Source organism: Martes martes (assembly GCF_963455335.1).
Source record: "Martes martes genome assembly, chromosome: 3".
Taxonomy (NCBI): Eukaryota; Metazoa; Chordata; class Mammalia; order Carnivora; family Mustelidae; genus Martes; species Martes martes.
The window spans coordinates 26159668-26165489 of NC_137890.1; positions in this window are offsets into that span (position 1 = coordinate 26159668).

Consider the following 5822-nt stretch of genomic DNA (forward strand, 5'->3'; position numbering starts at 1 on the left):
ACCTGTGTGCAAGCAGTCCATTTCAGTTCCATCTTAACCACCTACTGGACAAACTCGACTGTCTTACTGGTTCCTACAAAAATCCACTAACCAAAATAATTAAAAGGTATTATAAAACTGTCATTTTTAATGTATTACTGTTAAAGGATCATATCATGTAGGCTAGTCCATGGCTGTCTGACTTGCAAACCCCATAAGATTGTGCCTCCTTTCTGTTACCTTCTCTTTATTATCTCCCTAACATCTCTGGCTAGGCTTGAGTTTCTTTTATTTGCTTTTTCAAAGTTAGTTTTATAAATTAGTTTTATCAAAAGTGTTAAATATCACACTAAACAAAATTCTGGTGCCAAGTACTGAGAGTATAATATTTCTACTGTTACATTAAAGAAAAGTCTGGCATGAAACCTTAAACAGATTACAATGAATAGAGTTATCTTTTATCATGGAACATTCTTCTGGGTCCTATTGGAACACCAACATTTTTCATAAGATTCAAATATCTCCCATTGAATTACTTTTTGATGCAGAATCTTTCTCTGATATTCTGTATAAGAACTTGACTATCTTCCTTCTAAAACAGCTCTAATATATTTTTGTTAAATTATTTCTCAGCATTTGGGCTTTATCATATACATATTACAAATATTACTTACCAGTGGACCTGGCTTTTTCTGTCTCTTCTTCCTTAAGGTTTTATTAATGATGTATGTGCTTTAAGGCCTTTTTTATCCTCTGTATCATCAGCATTCTCCGAGCACTATCAGTGAGGGGCTGTTTTGAAAACCTTTTGGCAGAAGGAGTCCTTTCCTGGTTGAAATATCATCTAAAAAATTCATCCTGTCATTTATTTTTCTTTTTAACATTATTTTTCTTTTTAAAAATATTTAGTACAATACTGTGCTTCACTCAAAAATATTCCTCTTTGGATGCTACATAGCTTGTATCAAATCACTATTCCAATTAGGAGCTAAAACAAATTTTTAATTTTTAATGTAGTCCACCACATTGTTAAGTTTATCAAATAGTTCTTCATAACACTAATATTGATTAAATTAACACTTCGCAAGTACATGGTACTAACTTTTTCAAAGATATTTTTTGTCTTTAACTCCTGTTTTTGTCTAAGTTGTTGACCCTATGTAACCAAGGTCTTTAGTGACCTAAATGTTTCTAAATCCCATGAGCATAATTTAGTCTTAATTTTGCTTGCTTTATTTTGCTCTATTTTTGCTTCGACAGCAAAAAATGCTCTTGATCATTCTCTCCCTTATGGAATAATGAAATATTATTTTCCCCTGAGTTCCATGCATGGCATCCCATTTTTCTTACACTTTTTTACTCTTATCTTAGCTACTTTTGAGACTTCCTTATCATTTATGCTTCCTTTCGCTAACCCTGAATTGTGGAGACCAAACAACATTAAATTTTAGTCTTGTTCATTTCCAATTCTAAAAACTTTTCAGGCAATATCATCTACTCCCTTCTCTTTTCAATTATCATCCAAATTATGTGTCTTCTGATTCTTTGTCTACCTCACAGTCATTAAATCCCATTTAATAAATAGATATCCAAAATATCCAGAATAAATTTTCTCTTTGGGAATTTTTGTGTCTTTTCTAGTACAGTTGACTTTGTACAAGTCACTATCACCCATGCATTACCCCAAATATCCATAAACATGAGAGTTATTCCTAATCTCGCCTTCTCTCTTTCCCTACATACATTTACCAATTGCCACACTATTTATCTCATAATTAGATTTTCAAATATGTTAATTATTTATATCACAAACAAAATCTGTTTAGTAGTGTGTACTGTCTTCACTTCACTGGAACACTGCAACAGCCTCTAAATTCTTTTACTTTCTATTGGTATTTCCTTTATTAAAACAAATTTTAAGTTCTCCAGACAGAGCTGCATATCACACTACATTCCTTTGAATCATTCCATTGCTTCCTTTTGAATTTAGAGGAGAGTCCAGAATCCTTGTTTTTAACTCTGTCATATTTTCCTTCATAGTCTCCCATCTTTGACTACGCATACCTTCTTTTGGCTTTTGAAAGATTTTCTAGCAGATGTTTTAATGTCGCATGTTCTTTCTTTTAACATGTTGTTCCTTCTTTGTGGAACCACTCCCCTATTTGCTACATCTGACTAACTCATACTCATTTCAAGTTTCAATATGAGTATACCTTCCTTGGAGAGGTTTTTCCTACAGTCTTTTCTTTTTTAGAGATTTTATTTATTTATTTGAGAGAGAGAGAAACCATGAGCAGGGGGAGTTGACAGAGGGAGAAGCAGACTCCTGACTGAGCATGGAACCCAATGCAAGGTTCCATCCCAGGACACTAGGATCATGACCTGACCCAAAGGCAGATGCTTAATCAACTGAGCCACCCAAGCATCACTTCCCTACAGTCTTGATCACCTGTGGACATACCCCTCACATGTGAATATGCCATCTTTATATTAAGCACATATATTTTAACTCCTGATTTATGCTTCTTTAATTAAGTGTGAACTATATGAGATCAGAAATCATGTCTGCCTGTTAACAGCCAAAAGGCCTAGTAGATAAGTTGAGATTTTGTTACATTTTATGCAATCGATAAAAATAACTGAATATGTATATTTAAACACTTCTTGAAATATTATAAAATAGTTTTAGAAGTAGAGACTTCTTTTTAAGTAATAATAAATAATCATTTATTACTATCAATTTAGTGATATATATCTATCTTCATATATTTATATTAAGATCAAAGATCAGTTTCCTGATACAAGCAACCTTGTCGGTTTCATTCTTAAGTAGTAATAGAATGGTTTCTGTTTTTCATGTAATCAGTTCTAAGTACCATTAAATAAATCATCCCTTTCCTAAATATTTAATGATTACAGAGGATATGGAAGTGTGTGTATGTCTGGTGTGTTTTAGAAGGAAGTGTTTTAGCAGATGAATTTAGAGTTACAGAGTTCCTGTAAACTAATAGTACTTTTAAAACCAAATATACCCATTAATTTGTTAAATGACTAGTATCTAGTTTTAAGAGCTTATTAGTGTATCCAATGTTTCATGCATTTTAGATCTCGTAGTCACTCCTCTATATCCTGTGAGATGGTTACTAAGGTTTCTTTTCCCTTCCTTTTTTGTTGTTATATTTTTCCTTTTTTATTTTATCATTGAGAAAACTGGAGTGTGGAGATAGAGTATTAACCTTCCCATGTTTACATATAATAAATGGCATCTTTCAGGGATGGCAATAAATCTGTTGAATATCAAATCCCATGTTTTTAATTTGTTTATTTACTTTTATGATGCAAAGTAGCATTTTCAATATAAAGATTTTCAAGAGGAGGAATATTTCTATTCTCTTAGGAAAAGCCAAGGTTTTAAAACTTATAATAACAGTCATTGTAGGTGAAGCATCATTGTAAAATTTGGCTAAATTGGACACTATTTCAAGTTTTAATACTGATAGCTGTTTCCCTACAGCAATTAAGGGCCAGAAGAATATGGATCTTTCAACACTGTAAATTCTTGAATACACTGAACAACATGTCCTGAGAACCTCTTATTGAGATCTCAGAACAAGGAGAAAATTATGGTATAAAATTCTGATATCCAATAAATAGCTAATAAATAGGCACTAACAATATCGGTTAAATGACATTTAATGTGTATAATATCTCTATAGATAGCAGAACTTATTCTCTTAATTAGAGAAATGAGTTAGAGAACATTTAAACAATGTAATCAAGATCACAAATATGATAATATTTCTCAGATTTGATCCTGAGGGTGAAATACTCCAAAATTTAGTTCTTTTTCTTTACACTGGGCATCTTCACGCAAAGTTGATACAGATAATCACACAAAAAAATTATTTTACCATCTAGCCTAAACAATATCAAGGAAATAACAAATCTAAGTAAATAGCAATTATGGTTGTTAGTAATTAATTATGTGACCTCTAGCAATTTACTTTTTAGTAGCAATTTCCACATCTGAGAAATGAGGAGTCTGGACTCTATTGGTAGTTCTCTTCTTGCTTGAACACTCTAGTTTGTAAGCCATCTACATAATTATGAGTGATTAGTGACAATGGATATTTAGCTTATATATGATTGAAGAGTAAATCCCACTTCCAGTTAAGGAACAATCCTTCTTTAAATGTTTCTACTGCTGTCTATTCCTTGATTATCTTTCTTTTTCTGATTTCATTATTTTCTACTTTGCTCTCTTGTGCCACCAACTGCTGACAACTGCAGTGTCACTATCTTGTTATTTTTTGACCTCCAGTTAGAAATCATTTCCCTCAAAACCCATTGTAATCTTTATGTGGTAAGAACTTGACATTTTAATTTATTTAAATGTTGACTTCACTGTGTGTTGATAGAGGTCCAAAAGTACCTCTGTTATAGCAATCAATCAACAAATAAATGATGTTGCTGAGAGATCCACCATTCAATAAATTATAGCCATCATGTGTTACTGGATAGCCTCTACATCTTTCTTGGAGTTAAATATAGTTATTTTACTTAGAGAAACTACCTGTTAGTTTTATAACATTCATGGAGCCTAAAAGACTTTAAAGTAAGCATGGTCTTCACAGAGAATTGGTGAAATATATTTAATGACAGAAGAAAAATATTTTTACTTATCTTAATATACAACTAATTGTTAACTACATCATATACATGTCGAATCATTATTATTTTTTTATGAATTGAATTAAAGTTAGATTGCATGGTGCACACTTTTTATTTTAAACCTGTATATTCAAAGTCTACCTATATCTCACTATATAAACATAAAATTTTTAACTATTATTTACTGAAATAACATCAAATCTTTCATTTTTGTTTACTTAATCATACTATTAATTACTGAAATAACATCAAATCTTTCATTTTTGTTAACTTAATCATTTACAAGTTTGAATGAAAAGTAAAAACAGAATATGTCTAAGCTTTGATTATAGATATTGAAAGCAGACATTTTTCTTTGTGTGTTCCTTACTGTCAGTGTGAACATGTAAGGTTCTTGTGAAATACCGGCACTGATTAAGAATGATAAAAATAAATGATTTAGTATTGCTTGTAAAAACTAGTGCTTTTCCTTTCTCCTCATTAATGGTATATGATGATGTGAGAGAACCTCATTTTATAAGCCTACCTCAGTTTTGCCTTTAAAAAAATCATAACTAAATTTCTTGGAGCTTTGTTACTATGGAAATTTGCCTCTTTTGAAAATTCTGTCATTCCAGATACAGCTATTTATCACATTTCATACAAAAATGGAAGAAGCTTAGTAATATTTTGAAGTATCAAGCACAAATAAGCTGAATGCATTCTTACTGTAACATCCAGTATTGGATAGACATGTGCATGCTACTTTCTGAAACCACCTTTTATTCTCAAATGTTACAAATGTACATTTGTAGAATACCCAGGAGTATTTCCAGTATTTTCTTAGATGCTAGGTTTTTTTTTTTAAAAACAGCAAGTAAATATAGAAAACATAATTAATTTGGCATATAAAAATACAGACGAAGAGTAGATTAGTAATGTCTTAGTCTTTGAATCCATTCTTTTTTACTGTGATAGATTGACTTCATTCAGAGGGATCCTTATTTATGTTTAGGTATTAAGGTATTAGGAAGAGACTCTTGTTTGGCTCATGAGTGTGTGTGTGTGTGTGTGTGTGTGTGTGTTTTAAAAAATGAAAAAGCAATCTTGTATCAATCCCTAATGCCATTAAAGAGATATAACGTTCAGCCATCAGAGTCAACAGATACTTTTTAAGTGTCTATCAGTCACTA